Below are 18,601 nucleotides of genomic sequence, written 5' to 3' on the forward strand. Positions count from 1 at the left end.
CCTCAGCTGGTTTTGGTGATGCTGTTGCTTTACGATGACACATGAAGGTCTGTTAGGCTGGGTTCACACGACCATGTTACGTCCGTAATGGATGGAACGTATTTCGTCCGGAAGACCCGGACCGAACACAGTGCAGGGAGCCGGGCTCCTAGCATCATAGTGATGTATGATGCTACGAGTCCCTGCCTCACTGCAGGACAACTGTCCCGTACTGTAATCATGATTTCAGTACGGGACAGTAGTTCCACGCAGAGGCAGGGACTCCTAGCGTCGTACATCACTATGATGCTAGGAGCCCGGCTCCCTGCACTGTGTTCGGTCCGGGTCTTCCGGACGAAATACGTTCCATCCATTACGGACGTAACATGGTCGTGTGAACCCAGCCTTATACCATATTATGAGGTGCCTTCAGTTCACGGATCTCTCAGCATTCGTGCCATAGCATGTTATTGAGATCAGTATTTCCTAGAGCGATTCACTGGTAAGAGACAACACGTTGGTGGATTTGGAGGAGGTTGAGAGACTTATGAGTAAGCATTCTGCCACCGGGCCGTGACCAAATATCTGTTCGGTATTTTTGTAATTAAATCAATACAGACTTTTTCAGTGGTGATGCGGCTCTGTGCCACAACACAATGGTCCTATGAAAACTTTTTAACCCAAAAACGAACCTTGCTGTCCACTGCAGCCAATCACAGTGCAGCGTTCGTTTTCCCAGAGCAGTTTAAAAATTGAGAGCTAAGCTCTGGTTACTGACTAAGGGTTCTAGTACTTCTCCTATTTCCCTTGAATACTACTATTACCTTTCTGAGTGTGTGTACATGGGGATTCATGAAACAATGTAATAGTAAATAAAGCAAGTTTATAGAAAACACAGTAAGGCCTCATGCACACGACCGTGCTCGTAATTACGAGCACGGGCAGCCGGCCGCTTTTGCGAGCCGTGCTGCCATTATAAAGTATAGCAGCACGGCCCGTAAAATGAAAAAATAGAACATGTTCTATTTTTTTAACGGCACGGGCACCTTCCCGTGAGAAAACGGGAAGGTACCCGTGACTAACAGAAGTCTATGGGCCCGTTATTGCGGGTCGTAATTACGACCCGCAAAAACGGGTGTTTTTACGGTCGTGTGCATGAGGCCTAAGTTGCATAAAATATATAAACACGGTATAGTATTCGTATACCTCAATACATATAACTATCAATATGTATTAAGTGTACTAACACTATACGTACCACAATACATTTACAATACCTTACTGCACTTTTAACCACCCACTTACCTACATAAATATATACAATACACTTACTGTGACCCTCCCCCACCTTGCTCTACCTGCCCCTTTTAAGGGGTGAAACTGGTACACAAGAAGGTGCTGTAGGGCTTATAAGAGGGGAGTTGCAATAGGGTAAGGGCTGTAGGATTTGTATATGAGTTACAAGATGGGCTAGATGTCAGAAGGACTGGGGTATAGCAGCTATAGGAACGAGCTGCTGTGAGAAGAGGGTTAATGTTAGCAGCCTGGTGCCGAGCAAGGGGAGGAGAGGGTTAATGAATGCTAGCAGCCTGGTTGCTGCTTCTGAACAAGGATGAGAGGGTTAGGAAGCTTATACAGCTTGTTCCGTCCAAGGAGTAGTCAGCTGACTCTGAATTGGGAAGGAGGAGCAGCTGAGGACTCTAATAGGTGGTAGTGGGTAGCGCTGGCTTCAGAGACCGGGAAGAATGGTGGTCTGTTGAGAGGAATGGTGGTGGTCAGCGGGTGTATTTCTGGATGGATCCAGGTGCACTAGTGCCTGCACATAGTTCACGTAGGTTGGTGCGGTGATATGACATCACTGTGCCAAACTGTGGACATGCGAGACCTCAGGCGTCTGACAGTCCTGTGCTGCGTAAACCGCAGAGGATTAGCCAGTTAGCCGAAATTATGCCCCCCCCCAGTAGCCTGAGGAGCCAGAGGATCAAAGGAGAACCTCTGCTCCTTCTTATTGGTAAAACTGGATAGGGCAGCTGGCTTCCTACCAGCTGTTTACTGTCCAGTACCCTGGGGCACTTACCCTCACGCATGTGTCTGATAGGAATGAAAATATATATATATTATACAGTACTGTGCAAATGCTTTAGGCAGTTGTGGAAAAATGCTGCAAAGTAAGAATGCTTTCAAAAATTGATTTATTTTTGGCAATTAGCAAAATGCAAAGTGAATGAACAGAAGAGAAATCTAGATCAAATCAATATTTGGTGTGAGCACCCTTTGCCTTCAAAACAGCATCAATTCTTCAAGATACCCTTGCACACAGTTTTTGATGGAACTCGGCAGGGAGGTTGTTCCAAACCTCTTTGGGAACAGATCTTCTGTGGATGTAGCCCTCCACAAATCCTCCTGTTTTTTTCATGTAATCCCAGACAGACTCGATGATGTTGAGATCGGGGCTCGGAGGGGGCCATATCATCACTTCCAGGGCTCCTTGTTCTTATTTACGCTGAGGATAGTTCTTAATGACATTGGCGAATAAATTTGGAGCCAGACGCCTCCCTGATGGTACTGCATGATGAATAAATATCTGACTGTATTTCTCAGCGTTGAGGACACCATTAATACTGACATAATCCCCAACTCCATTTGCAGAAACGCAGCCCCAAACTTGTAGGGACCCTCCACCATGTGTTACTGTTGCCTGCAGACACTTATTATTGTACCGCTCTCCAGCCCGTCGGCGAACAAACTGCCTTCTGTTACAGCCAAATATTTCACATTTTGACTCATCAGTCCAGAGCACCTGATGACACTTTTCTACACCCCAGTTCCTGTGTTTTCGTGCATAGTTGAGTCGCTTTGCCTTGGTTTCATGTTAAAGGTATGACTTTTTGGCCACCATTCTTCCATGAAGACCACTTCTGACCAGACTTCTCCGAACACTAGATGGGCGTAGCTGGGTCCCACTAATTTCTGCCAGTTCTGAGCTGATGGCACTGCTGGACATCTACCGGTTTAGAAGGGAAGTAAGCATGATGTGTCTTTGATCTGCTGCACTAAGTTTCCTTGGCCGACCACTGCATCTACGGCCCGTTTCTTTGTGCTTCTTTAACCGCTTCCCGACTGCCCACAGTAAATTCACGTCGGCGCTTGCTGGGCTCTGTGCAGCGCCAACGTGAATTCATGGTGGGTGTTAAAAGCGCGATCCGGGTGTCTGAGTAGGGCTGACACCCGGATCGCGCTGTTATCCCCTGCCTCTGGTCCTGGAGACATGATCGTGCCCTAATTGGTTCAGGTCCCGGTCATGTGATCGCAGGGAAAGTTTATTGTAGCAACGAACTGGAAAGTTTGTTGCTACAACAAACTTTCCCGGGGACCGATTCTGGGTGCTGCAGTCGGTTACATGGCAAAACCGAAGGCCATACAACAGCCCCCGGGTCTGCCATGCACGGCAGCCTATGAGAAACAACCGGATGCCGGTCCTCATAAGCTTCCTGTCAGTGTGACTCTCAGCGTCACACTGACAGTTTATAATACGTTACACTACCTAGGTAGTGTAATGTATTATAGCAGCGATCAGTGCTGCAGGTCTTCTAGTAAAACAAGTAAAAAAAAACAAAAAAGTTATAAAAGTGTAAAAACAAGTTATAAGTTACAAAAACAGAAAATGCTTTTTTTCCTTTAATAAGTCTTTTATTATAGGAAAAAAATGAAAATGTTAAAAAAAAGTACACATATTTGGTATCACCGCGTTCATAACGACCCAAACTATAAAACTATAATATTATTATTTTTCCCGCACGGTGAAAACCGCAAAAAAAAAATAATTAAAAAACAATGTCAGAATCACTATTTTTTGGTCATCGACCCTCGCAAAATATAGAATAAAAAGTGATCAAAAAGTCGCATGTACCCCAAAATAGTACCAATAAAAACTACAACCCGTCCCGCAAAAAACAAGCCCTTACACAGCTTTTTTGACTGAAAAATAAAAAAGTTACGGCTCTCAGAATATGGTGACACAAAATATAAATAATTTTATTGAAAAGTGATTTTATTGCGCAAACGCCACAAAACATAAAAAAAACGATATACATCTGGTATCGCCGTAATCGTATCGACCCGCAGAATAAAGTAAGATGTCATTTATAGCGCACGGTGAACACTGTAAAAAAAAAAGACAAAAAACATTTTTATTTATTTTTCTTTCACTTTGCTTGCAAAGAAAATCTAATAAAAAAATCACATGTACCCTAAAATGGTACCAATGAAAACTACAGATTGTTCCGCAACAAATAAGCCCAAAAAGTTCTGGCTCTCAGACTATAGCGACAGAAATTGTGCAGTGTCCAAAAGCGGATAAGATGGGGCGCCATTTATCAGTGTGACATCGGCCACATGTCTGCGGATTATTATTTATTTACCCCATTATTATACCCTCTTATTATACCCTGATGTACTCCGCACAGCTTACATATGCCCCCATATTATAAACTGAAATACCAGCAAAACCCCAAATAGAACAGTTACCAAGCAAAATCTGCGCGCCAAATGGCGCTCCCTCCCGTCTGAGCCCCACAGTGTGCCCAAACACCAGCTTACGTCCACATATATGATATTTTATATCCGGGAGAATCCGCTCAACATTGTATGAGGTATTTGTCTTCAGTGGCACAAACTGGGCACAACATATTGTGCATTAAAATGGCATATCAGTTAAAGATTTTAATTTTCACTTTGCACCATCAGCTGCGCATCAACGCCTTCGCGCACCGTGACTTAATAGCATGTCGTGGTGCGGGGGGTTATATATGGAGCGGGCTCATGCGCTGCGCCCGCTCCATATTCTGCAGGTGTCAGCTGTGTATTACAGCTGACACCCGGGACTAACGGACAGGAACAGCGATCGCCCTGTAAAAATTATATTCTACTGCAATACATTAGTATTGCAGTGTATTGTACCAGAGACATAATAATCGCTCGTTCCAGTCCCCTAAAGGGACTTTTGGGGGGTTTCCACTGTTTTGGTACCTCCGGGGCTTTGCAAATGCGACATGACACCCGAAAACCATTCCAGCTAAATTTGAGCTCCAAAAGCCAAATATTGTTCCTTCCCTTCTGAGTCCTGCCGTGGGTCCAAACAGAAGTTTATTACCACATCTGGGGTATTGCTGTAATCAGGACCAATTGCTTTACAAATTTTGGGGAGATTTTTCTCTTTTATTCATTGTAGAAATTAAACATTTCTATGTTTTTTCAGAAAAAAGTAGATTTCATGGCCTAATTCCACTAAATTCAGCAAAAAAAACTGTGGGGTCAAAATGTTAACTATACCCCTAGAAAAATTCCTTGAGGGGTGTATTCTTCAAAATGGGGTCACTTTTGGGGGGTTTCCACGGTTTTGCTCCCTCCAGGGCGTTGCAAACACGACATGGCACTGAAAACCAATCCAGCAAACTCTGCGCTTCAAAATGCAAATGGCGCTCCTTCCCTTCTGAGCTCTGCTGTGGGTCCAAACAGCAGTTTAGTACCACATATGGGGTATTGCCGTAATTGGGAGAAGTAGCTTTACAAGTTTTTGGGTGCTTTTTATTCTTTCTTCCTTGCAAATATTATTTTTTTTTTTTTTTTTTCAGAAAAAAAGTAGATTTTCACAGACTAACTCCAATAAATATAGCAAAAGACCTGTGGGGTCAAGATGCTAACTGTGCCCCTAGATAAATTCCTTGAGGTGTGTAGTTTCCAAAACCGTGTCACTTTTGGGGGATTTCCACAGTTTTGGCACCACAAGACCTCTTCTAACCTGACATGGTGCCTAAAATATAATCTAAAAAAATGGAGGCCCCAAAATCCTCTAGGTGCTCCTTTGCTTCTGAGGCCTGTGTTTCAGTCCATTATCACACTAGAGCCACATGTGGGATATTTCTAAAAACTGCAGAATCTGGCCAATAAATATGGAGTTGCATTTCTCTGGTAAAACCTTCTCTGTTACAGAAAAAAAATGTATTACAAATGAATTTCAGCAAAAAAAATAAAATTTGTCAATTTCCTCTCTACTTTGCTTTAATTCCTGTGAAGCGCCTAAAGGGTTAAGAAACTTTCTGAATGCTGTTTTGAATACTTTGAGGGGTGCAGTTTTTAATATGGGGTGATTTATGGGGTCTATCTAGTACATAAGGCACTCAAACCACTTCAGAACTGAACTGGTCCCTGTAAAAATAGCCTTTTGAAATTTTCTTGAAAATGTGAGAAATTGCTGCTAAAGTGCTAAGCCTTGTAACGTCCTAGAAAAATAAAATGTTCAAAAAAACTATGCAAACATAAAGTAGACATATGGAATATGTGAAATAGTAGTACCACACAAAATAGTTACTATCTGTTTTACAAGCAGTTACATTTAAAATTAGAAAAATCATAATTTTTGCAAATTTTCTCTAAATTTTTGTGTTTTCTCTAAATTTTGGTGTTTTTCCACAAATAAGCAATGAATTTATTGACCAAATTTTTCCACTAACATAAAGTACAATATGTCATGAGAAAACAATCTCAGAATCGCTTGGATAGGCAAAAGCATTCCAGAGTTATTACCACATAAATTGACACGTCAGATTTGAAAAAATAGGGCTGGTCCTGAAGGCCAAAATGAGCTCGGTCCTGAAAGGGTTAAAAGAGCTTGAAACCCCAGTCTGCTTTAAACTCTTTGCCTAGTAGAGACCTTGCTGATGCAGTATAACTACCCTGTATCCTGTTGCTGCGCTCAGTCTTGCCATGGTGAACCTATGACATCAAACTGTCCTCCACAACCTCACCTTTGTAGCAGAGTTTGGCTGTTCCTCACCCAGTTTTAAGCCTCATACACAGCTGTTTTTGTTACAGTTAATGACTGTGCCTCAACCTACATATAAAAATGATGATCATTATTGCCTGTTTGGTATAATTGGTTAATCATACACCTGACTATAATCCTACAAAATCCTTGGATTTGTGCAAGTGTACCTAGAAGAATTGATGCTATTTTGAAGGCAAAGGGTGGTCACACCAAATATTGATTTAATTTGGATTTCTCTTCTGTTCATTCACTTTGTAATTTGGTAATCGGTTAAAAAAATCATAATAAAATAACACTCATACTTGGGATGTATACTTACGGTAAAGATGGATAACTCTCATTTTCTCTTTCTCATGATCAGTTAAGTCGGGGCCCATGTTGTGTTGTAAATCTTTACCCTTATTTATATAACCCCCTTTAACGCAGGTTTCTCTGATTCAGGATGTTTTGGAAAAAAATGAAATACAGAACTGAATACCATTCTATGTGAATGCGGTTTGCCCGGCGCCGGTGGTATCTGTTGTACGACTGATCCGATACGGTCTTGTGTTTTCCGTAAAAACAGAACTTTATATACATCCCAGCAGAGTTCTTCCTCTGCCCCCCGTCCCCGTCCCCGTCAACATCTGATAGTCCGGGGGTTGTGACTTGGCCGCAGTGACTTTGTGTCCATAGTAAAGTAACGTCCCACGGTGCCCATTGAACATTGTAGTAATGTTATGAAACCTCAATACGGCCTTGTCATCGCACTGAACTTTCGTATGCCGGCGGTGGGGGACAGTGGAAAAATTCGGATGGTATGTGTATTAAAAAGTTTATTATATTTTCTCCCTTAAAAGACAGACATTCCCTGTAAGTTTTACAGAAACTTTATTTTAGAAGATGAGGTAAATTTCTGTTCTGTTAGCACTGACCTAACTCGCTAGTTATTTGCTCTTCAAAATGACGAAATCTATGCAACGATTTATCGGATTACGTCAGCGTGGTAAAGTGGGGGGGGGGGGCGGTCTGTCAAGTGGTGAAATCACATCCCATCTTCTCGTAGATCATTGAACGCCTTCCTCTCGCTGCAGAATGTACGGACATTTGTATATCCTGTCCACGCTGCAACTTGAGGAATGTGGATTGTTATTGTCAGATAAATCCTCCACGTCTGGCATTACTTCATCGACCCATTAGGAAAAGAAGAACAAAAAGTTCTGCAGCTTCAAAGTTATTAACTATGTGACTAATCCGCTGCTGATGGCCGGCAGCCGCTATCACTCAAGTTGAAGGAGGCATGTAAACTCATCCTTACAATGGAACAGGCCAAGACATAGTTTCCTCTGGCTGCTTGGGAAACGTAATTGAATCAGGATTTGACGCCGTCCATCTGTATTGTGAGCAACTGACCCTCCTGTCCGTACCCCGAATAAAATGGCTGGATATAGACTAATAATAAATAAGGTGAAAATATATTGTATGCACTAGAATAAGTCCTCACTACCTTCTCCGATCTAGAGCAGTGGTCTCTAACTTGAGGAACTACAACTCCCAGCATGACTGACCACTGAAAGATCACGTTAGCAAATATGAATACTCTTGAAATCTAATCCCCATAGAAAAGAATACCATCTTTGGACGATCACTTTTCATTAGAAGGATCCCCCAAATATTAGCTCATCAGTGTGACCTGATGTAATCTGTGGGAGCAAACCTGGCAGCCAGTGTTTATTTTCCCTGCAGCGCCACCACAGGGGAAATAAAGCATTACACAGTTCCCATTTAAATGAACGGACTCTGTGTAATGTAAGGACTTCACGTCTTCCAGAAAAAGAGATGCTCTTTGTAGCCAGTGAGCTTGTTTTTATACGCAGCCGCCAATTTGAGCAGGCAGTGCTGCAGTTTAAAGCATAGGGGTGGGACATAACAGCAGCCTGAGCTTTTATGCGACTCCAACAAATGTTAAGTCTAGGATGGGATGTAGAAATCCCTGAAACAAGGCAGCCAATGGGCTTAGCCATATATTAGATTTCTTATCAGACATAGCCTCCATGCTGTGTAGCAGCCCATATTCTGCCAGTGTAATATTAATACAGACTATCCTGGTTTGCTTCTTGTAATGAGGTCACTGTGTTTCCTATGGCAGAGGCTGGAGATGGTCTTGTGTATGGTGCACTGAAATGTACTCCATCTGTATTGAGTTATTGGATTCTGTGGCATTATCTATTCTAAGCTTTGGGTATCCAATTACACATAACAGGAAACCCATAAGATCAACAAATGTTACCAGGAGACTCGAGGAATGGAAAGCGTGACTAGATCTAGAGGACACTAGTAAAGAAAGACGTGTAAACGTCCTCACTCCATCATATCCTACAGGAATGGGTTAAGCTGGCTGTGGATATTCAATAAATGTTGGCAGATCCTACTGATAATCTGGTATATGTGGGACAACCGGACTGCAAACTTTGGGGAGGTTGGTCTAGGATCTGGTATGTTGGTTTTCAGCATACCGGATCCTTTATTCCCTGGGAATAAGCGGCACCAGATGTGTCTGGCAGCCACTTAACCCCCTCTCTCCAAGCATAAATGTTTATAGGGTGATCGCGTCTGCCGACATCTGTCTCATGTGTATGATGTAAGAAATTGAGAGATTCAGGCAGTTTTGTTGGGATCTGCCAGCAATCTAATGTATGTCACTCGCTAGATGCCCATACACATTAGGTAAAAGTCGGTCAAACCCATCGATTTCAGCCAGCAACCGATATGTTTATGGGGCTGTCCCGAGTCTCCCCATTTTCCAGATGTTTGGTAGAAAGAAGTATCCGGCCCTTCACCTGTCTATACACCTACATCAGAAGATTTAGAATCTCTGGAAAAACGTAAGGATATGACCAGGACATCTTGCGTAACCAGGGGAACCAGGCTCTCCGGCGGGACGATCAATATGGCTGTCGAATTGCTTTCTCTGTTTTTTTTTTTTTTTTTTTTTTTTTTTGAGGACCCTTAGGATCAATTCCAGTGGTGGAAAGACCTATGCAAGACTGGAATTCCACTCTTGGGAGAATCCATCCAGGCTTGTTGGGTGGTCCTTTGCATTTAGGGAATATAATCTTTAGGGAAAATGTGTTTGTACTAGTTCATTTTGTAATGTCTATTAGACTGCCTTGGAGAAGTTCTCTGATCGAGTCCACCGCCATAGGGCTTTCACAGCCTCTAGGAGTAGGAAAGTCTTCTGAGCAGCGACCCTTTGATAGCACGTCCTGCTGGAGAAGGTGAGAATACGCCTAGGCCCACATCACCACAGGTATGTAAGATGTCTACTGGCCTAGCACTGACATCGCTGTCATTATGGTCCATGTTGGATTGTGACACTGCCACTGTGCAATCTTCTTGATCTCAATCCCAGATTTCGAAGGATATGTAGAACTCTCTCCACTTGATAAATATGCTCGGTGTGACCAATAAATCAAATGGGAGGGCATAAAAATTTCAGAGTAGAGTTCAGATAAATCGCCCTCCTTTAGGACTTTTTGGAATTCTCGATGAATAGGGGCATGGTAGTAGACAACTTTTTATGTCTACTGACTCCATATGACAATTTCTCTAAAAATGTTCACAGTTGGCTTTAGTGTCTTTATTTTAAATCTGATATTTTAAGAATTTGTTTAGGGTTTTTAGGATTATTATGTTCCTCCATGACCCATTTGTTTTTTTCACAAAAGACAAGTTTGAGTAGAACCCCTGAACAGATTCCATAGGTGGTACTGGAACCACTACCCCACCTAGTCTCTTTCTCCTGACGTCTATCCTCTCTAGGTGTTGGTTTCTAAAGCGTCTGCGACCAGCCCTAGAGGGAAAGGACTAGGGCTTTTCCTAAAAAATCTTCCAGATAGGAGCCAAAGAGAAACTTGCCCTCACATGGAATTGGGCATAACCTTTTTCTGGAGCCCAGGATTTGAGCCAGAGGGCTCTACGAGCAGATGATCGAGCTGAGAGTCTTGACTGCATCTACAGGGGCAGCGGCTATAAATTCCATGTTTTTTTTTGTTTTTTTTTTTACGAGTGGGCAAGGATTTTAGGAGTTGTTCTCTTGGAGAACTATTCTTGAAGTGTTCTTCCAACTGATCCAGACAGATAACACATTTTCTGGCAGTACAGGTAGCCGCAATATTCGGTTTGAAGGCTACGACCGCCACCATTCAGGACTTCATAAGGAAGCCACCTGGCTCTTTATTCATGGGGTCCTTTAGGAAATCCATATCCTGAAATAGAAGGGAAGTATCTATGTGACCCTTTGGAAATATGGACCACAATCTTAGGGGGGTCTATGCCAGAAAGTTGTTTCTTTTTCATCAAACTGTAGCTTACGCTTCACGGATTATGGTATGTAAGCTTTCCAATCGGGCTGTTTTCATTTTTAATTAGCGGCCAGATGATATTGGAAATGGGGAATATGCGTTTTCTGCGGGTGCTTAGACCCACGAACATAATGTCCTAAACTGAACGTGTTTCTTTAGGGTGTTTAACTTTCTTTGTTCCGCTAATAGTCGATTTAAGAAGCTGTTCCTTATCCTAAAGGAAATCAGGGTTTACCCATTTTAGAATCGGCATCAGAAGATGAAGAGTCTGAGTCCAAGTCTAATTCACTTTCATCACAACTCCCCCCATTATCAGAGGAAGAGGTGTTAGCTCCCCGAGGAGAAGAGGTACTAGGTTTGTCGCCTTTTTTTGGAAAGGTTTTAATGGAATTGCGGTCTTCTGAGCATATCAAAGTTTTTTCATTCTTTCATTCCTTCGGCATCGCTTTATTTATACAATCAGGGTAAATAAGCTTTGAATAAGCGCCTGACCGCTTCTTTTTGCAAATGCTGCATTTTTAGATATTAACCTTACTTAGGCTGGGTTCACACTGAGTTTTTTGCAAGCAGAAAATCTGCCTCAAAATTCAATTTTGAGGCAGGTTTTGCTCTGCCTGCACGCCGATTTTCGCAGCGTTTTTCGCCCGCGGCCATTGATCGCCGCGGGCGAAAAACCCTGCAAAATACGCTTTCTCTTCCTCCCACTGATGTCAATGGGAGGTCAGAGACGTAAACGCCCGAAGATAGGGTATGTCGCTTCTTTATCCCGCGAGACGGTTTTTCTTCTCGCGGGAAAAAAACACCACTGCCTCCAATTTTAAATCAATGGGAGGCATTTTCGGCGAGTTTTCCCACGCGGTTTCCGCATCAAAAAACGTGTCAAAAAAACTCAGTTTGGACTTACCCGTAGGGCTTTCCTATGTACAGTCTCTCCCTGTGGGCATACATAATGCAGATATATACTTGCATAATGCGGCCACCAGCATGAAGACCTGTAGACTACTGGGAGAACTGGGAGTCTCTGATGGGTTATTTCTGGCTCCTTTCCATCCTAGCATTGGGCCTTGAGGAGTCGCTGTGGGCTGCTTGGTGACTCTGGGAAACCTCACGGCTGTTCCCTGGGTCTAACTGGCTTCTTTTGAAGAAAGAAGAACATGGCAAGCACCATTTTGGTTCCAGCGCGCATTGTTCAGAGTGCCTCTTTTTTATATCTAGGTTTCCTGTCCCGAGGGGAAAGGTTCCTCTCTCATGGTGCTTTCGTGGGAGAGGGGAAAATAATAATACTGGAGAATCTTTTCTTAGAACTTTGTGCCATTCCTCTGTTGTTCCTCCTAGAAATTTATGAATAAATTGACAACTGGGTGTTACCAGTTGGGGGGGGGGGTGTCCTTACACAAACTGACAATGTCCAATCCATGCAGAACCGTGAGACTGTAGGGACACGCTACTTTGACAAGGGGATTGGTGATAACCAGTTGTCTTTAGTTATACATTTCTAGGAGGCGTAACAGAGGAACAGATTTGTAAGAAAAGATGTTCTGGACTTATTCCATGGGGAATACAAGTATTTAGTAATATAGACATGTCCGAAGAGGTGACCCGTCCTCTTTAACATGCCATGGCATCTCGGGAGACTAATGGCTGAAAGCGGGAGAACAACAAAACCCCTATGACCATACCTTAATCTGCGATTTCTCTACAGTTTATGTGCTGGACCATACCACGACGCAGCATGTAAACTCACCCATAAATGGAATCTTCGGAATTTTTGGCCCCTGATTGCTAAGTAACAGGTGCTGTTCTGTCCACTAGACCATTGAGACCTCATGCAGATGGAGGTATCCCCGGTGACACATAGTAAATGTAGCTGAAACGCAGATCTGATCGTGGTAACTCCCTCGTATGTTATCTGCATAATCTGCTCTGCATATAGGAAAGTATTAGATTTATAGTAAACGGGATTCATTGTTCATTCTGAAACTGGTTTGTTTCGTATTGTAAGATCTTGTGCCAAGATACATAAGAAACATGACTGTAGGTGTTTGCGGCCTTCAGAACTTGGGTGATTCCCTGAACTGTTGTTATAATGTCCAAGTGTTGTCTATCCTGGAATGTGCGCAGTGTTTTACGTCCACACCTTTAATAAGAACGCTACCTGATTGTCCTCGACTAATTACCGAATCACGAGGCTTATATAATAACATTGCTTGTTTGTATTTATCATCTATTAGTTAGATCTAGTTCTGGGAAAGTTGGGTGACACCCAATTTTACTGCCGATACAGGACTCTTGGATCGCTCCGTGATCCCCCCCCCCCATCTCCTTCCTTCCTGAGAGCCAAATTTTCGGTCACCTGGCTTTCCCTGAAGACAGATATAGTTATAATAGGTCCTCTCGCTGTTCTCTGGCCACTGGCTGACGAGGAGGTCAGAAGTGCTGAAACACCAGAGTGCGTTTTGCTACGCTGTTTCCAGGTCTCCCATAGAAGTGAATGGGAGTCAAGGAAACAGCGTAGCACCGCTTTTTCATTTCGGAAACCGCACAGAAAAACGTGCTGGTCTGTTTCTGGAAAACCTGACCACCTCGTCAGTCAGGGGCCGGAAGCTAGCGATGGCGGCAGATGGTAGGACAGGGGTCAGGGGGCCCTGTCCTAGAGATAGGTGCAGGTCCCAAAAGTGGACATTTATTGGACATGACATATCCTATGGCTATGTCAGAGATGGGAATACTCCGTTTTGGTGGGGTCAACCGACCATCTAATGTGTCTGGCACCGGCTTACTCCCCTCTCCCCATTCAGAACACATGCACACTCGTTCGAGCATGCATGTGTATGGGGGGGGGGGGATCGGGAGGAATAGCTGTGGGCTGACGGCTACCTGTGTATGGCCAGCCTAAGACAGACGTTTTGCATATGCTCTATTTGGGCATTTAGATATCGATGGTTGCACCTTACACGCGACTCCCCCCTGTCAGCCAGGTCAGAGAGCTGCTAACAGTATCTCAGGCCGAGTACTAAATTGGCTTCCTCCTAAACAGGTTAAAGAGGCTCTGTCACCAGATTATAAGTGCCCTATCTCCTACATAGTCTGATCGGCGCTGTAATGTAAACAGTGGTTTTTAATTTGAAAAACAATCATTTTTGAGCAAGTTATGAGCAATTTTAGATTTATGCTAATTCGTTTCTTAAAGACCAACTGGGCGTGTTTTTACTTTTGACCAAGTGGGTGTTGTAAAGAAGTGTATGAGGCTGACCAATCAGTGACTAATCAGCGTCATACACTTCTCATTGTTCCAGCCCAGCATGATCCACAGCACAGTGTGATTGTGCAGTGAAAGAAGCCGGCCTGGAACAATGAGAAGTGTATGAGGCTGATTGGTCAGCGTCATACACTCCTCTGTACAACGCCCACTTGGTCAAAAGTAAAAACACGCCCAGTTGGTCTTTAAGAAACTAATTAGCATAAATCTAAAATTGCTCATAACTTGCTCAAAAATGATCGTTTTTCAAAATAAAAACCACTTCTGTTATCTACATTACAGCGCCAATCAGACTATGTAGGAGATAGGGCACTTGTAATCTAGTGACAGAGCCTCTTTAAGTGCCCTGAAAGAAAAAAAATCCAAGGGAACTCTGGTTTACCATTATAATTATTCATTGGAAAGGCTTCCAGACTCCCTAGTGAATAATTGTTTAGCCGCACTATTATCTCAGCTGGTTGGTAAAATGACCTGTTACACAAAGACCCCAATCATTTCTTGTAAGAAAAACCTTCTTAAAATTAGATTTTAAGTGGAGTGTTGAAAATGCTTTAAAACCCTGAAAAATAGTTTGCTGAAACATAAGGCTATGTTCACACTGAGTATTTTGGGGGAGGAATATCTGCCTCAAAATTCCGTTTGGAACTTTGAGGCAGATATTCCTCTCCCTGCACGCCGATTTTCGCGGCAATTACCGCGCCGTTTTTCGCCCGCGGCCATTGAGCGCCGCGGGCATAAAACAGCGAGATATACGCTTTCTCCTGCCTCCCATTGAAGTCAATGGGAGGTCGGAGGCGGAAGCGCCCGAAGATAGGGCATGTCGCTTCTTTTTCCCGCGAGGCAGTTTTACTGCTCGCGGGAAAAAGACGCCGACGCCTCCCATTGAAATCAATGGGAGGCGTTCTCGGGCCGTTTCTGCCGAGTTTTGCGACGCGGTTTCCGCGTCAAAAAACTCGGCAAAATACCCCGTGTGAACATAGCCTAAGTCTGAAAATGACCTCAATGTTAGCAATGATATGATATAAATATTCACCATCGTCCTCTTTTATACATGAAGACCACTGAGCGCTCTACCAGCAGAATAGTGAGTGCAGCTCTGGAGTATAATACAGGCTGTAACTCAGGATCAGTACAGGATAAGTAATATAATCTATGTACACAGTGACTCCACCAGCAGAATCGTGAGTGCAGCTCTGGAGTATAATACAGGATGTAACTCAGGATCAGTAATGTAATATATGTACACAGTGACTCCACCAGCAGAATAGTGAGTGCAGCTCTGGAGTATAATACAGGCTGCAACTCCGGATCAGTACAGGATAAGTAATGTAATGTATGTACACAGTGACTCCACCAGCAGAATCGTGAGTGCAGCTCTGGAGTATAATACAGGCTGTAACTCAGGATCAGTACAGGATAAGTAATATAATGTATGTACACAGTGACTCCACCAGCAGAATCGTGAGTGCAGCTCTGGAGTATAATATAGGATGTTACTCTGGATCCATACAGGATAAGTAATGTAATGCATTTGCAAAGTGACACAAATGGACTATAGATCAACTATAAAATGTTTTATCTTTGCATTTACAACCCGGCTATTGATCTCCGATCACCGTATACACTCAAATATATAGTCTGTGGGATCCAATCATGGCGGTTATTGCTGTGATCTAATATTCTCTATGGCAATCATAACTACTCCGCTTGTGTGAAAGTAGTCCCCTGCTCTCTCCTTTTGTTTCTTACATAGTGTTATCATTAGCTGTCTGTTTTGAAGAATAGCAGAGCACTCTCCGTACGAGAAAAGGGTTGTCTGCCAGTAAAATCCGTGTACAGGTAAATATCTGCTGCGGAGAGTTTATTCAATTCAGATTGTTTTTTTATAGAGCCAAATATGAAATGTTTACAATGGCAGATCTATCTTGGATTTTCATTAGACATCATTTAAGTGGGAAATACACCACCGCTTCCTGTACAACCAGAAGACCCGCAGCCCGGACACATATCCGAAATCTATTCTCAGTCTGGAGTTCTCCATTTCCATTAATACGTTCTCATTCGCTTTGTCGTGATAATGTGATACAACTAAATAATCCAGCAAAACGGCCCATGGAGTCACCTAGAACTTGTGATTTCGTAAGGGTCTTCTTGATTTATATGAGGCATGATGAGCAAAACTTCCAGTATCTTGGCATTGTAAGAAAAACGTGGTAACCGTCTGGACCCTACACCACCGGGAACTTTTGTAATATTACCTCATTTACATATTCTTACACAGACTGTGGTGTAAGATATTTTTAGCCGGAATATACTTGTTTCCTGCAACATTAATTACATTGTGCAATAAGGATTGTTCTTGGATTTCAAGTTAACTTGCAACATGTTAGTGCGTATATAGCTTAGGAGCGTGTGTTTTACATAGCGATCTATATATATATACATCTCCGACTGCTATTCCTTCCAATTCTCCCAAATACATGCACTGTCCGCTCGTCTGAGCATGTATGTGTTTTCAATGGGATATCAGGTATCTTCTACAGGAACAAAGGATCGGTCATGCTGAAATCCAACACGACTAAGTCTTCTTTCTGCCGATATCTGCCGTCGGGGAAGGTCAGGACACACAGATACACATTACATAGTCAGTCGGTCCAACCGAATTTGGTGGGTTCAGCCAACACTCATCTAATGTGTATGGGCACCTTAAAATGTAGTTCCCTGTTACTAAATGGGTAAATCGGTCTTTAGTTGGAGCTTTGTGTTATGGAATTCCTGAAGTCGATGGGTTCCATCGGCGGTGTCTGTTGTGTAACGGATCCGTTCCTTCCGTTATTCCCTTGTTCTCATCTGACGGAGCAGAAGAACGGAATGTCGCAACGTAGGTGTAAACATAGCTTTACAAGTCAGTAGTAATAGTCTAATCTAAGGGACATGTGCTGTAATGACTTATAATGTGACGGGCCAGCATCAATGTACCCTCAACCCCCTTCCCGCCTCAGCCATTTTTCAGATTTTCGTTTATTTACTCCCGACCTTCCAAAAGCCGTAACTTTGTTTCCATCTACGTGGATGTATGAGGGCTTGAATTTTGCGGAACAAGCTGTAGTTTTTCATGGCAGTTTATTCTCCCATATAATGTACTGAGAAACTGGCAAATAATTATTTGTGCGGTGCAATGGAAAAAAAAACACCTATTCCTCCCATTTCTTTATTTTTTCTTTATTTTTTTACAGCATTCAACGTGCAGTAAATGCGGCATGTTAACTTTATTCTGCGGGTCCAGGCGATTACAGCGATGCCATATTTCTATGTAGTTGTTTTTATGTTTTGTTACTTTTACAAGGAAGAAGCGAATTGTTAAAAATAATGTTTTGATCATGTGACTTTTTGACACTTTTTTTCAATTTGTTTTTGGGGCAAAATCTCTGACCCTATCGTTGTTTTATCAATGATCATTTGATGTATACTATGTAATATGTGCAATAATGGTATACATGTTCAGAGGTGCCGTTGTCATGGGATGTCTTGTTGATTCTTTGTTTTTAACGTTTGCAAAAATAAAAAAAATACATAAATGAAAAAAAAAATCTTGTTTTGAGTCGCTGTATTTTGAGAGCCATATCTTTTTCTATTTTTCTGTTGATTGAGAGAAATGATGGCATTAGACTGATTGCTTTTTATTTAACATTTTTGGTAGATGAGGTAACTAAAAAACAGCCATTCTGGCGTATTTTTATTTTTTCCGCGGCGTTCTTCGTGCGTGTTAAATGTGTTATTGTGATAGTCGGACCTTAAAGTACGAGACAATGTTAATAAATATATCACTTTAGCTGTATTTAACGTTTTGTTTTTTACTAGTGTCCCTTTTGGACTTGAACCAGTGATTGTTGGTTTGCTTACATGATAGTCTGCCCTCCGGCGGGGCTCGACAACGGCAGACCTGAGAGCCTTCATTCTATCATAATGACTACCAGCACTACGCGATCACGTCACTGAGGGGCCAGTGGCACGTCAGAGAGGGCCGTCCCCTCATTCTAATGGCTTAGATGCTGCGGTCGCTATTACCTCCGGCATCTAAGGGGTTAAATGAGCGCCATCCCGCTCGTTATACTGAAGTGTTGGCTGTAAGATACAGCTGACACGCTTGTTCTATGGAGCAGATGAGCCTGCCCTATACTTCGCCACCCGACC

The 18,601-nt window shown here is 42.8% G+C and overlaps 1 protein-coding gene across 7 annotated transcripts in view; it reads left to right on the top strand.

The window, feature by feature from the left end:
• Positions 1-18,601, top strand: part of PGS1 (phosphatidylglycerophosphate synthase 1) — a 67,621-nt gene that overhangs the window by 20,204 nt on the left and 28,816 nt on the right. Inside the window, exon 2 of one of the 7 annotated variants that reach the window (XM_075845709.1) lies at positions 16,161-16,246. The exons of the other annotated variants lie outside the window; for them this stretch is intronic. The gene's annotated coding sequence lies outside the window, so the exon portion shown is untranslated. The remainder of the gene's footprint in view (positions 1-16,160; positions 16,247-18,601) is intronic. 7 annotated transcript variants of the gene reach the window in all.

This window comes from Rhinoderma darwinii, chromosome 13, assembly GCF_050947455.1.
Source record: "Rhinoderma darwinii isolate aRhiDar2 chromosome 13, aRhiDar2.hap1, whole genome shotgun sequence".
NCBI classification, from domain to species: domain Eukaryota; kingdom Metazoa; phylum Chordata; class Amphibia; order Anura; family Rhinodermatidae; genus Rhinoderma; species Rhinoderma darwinii.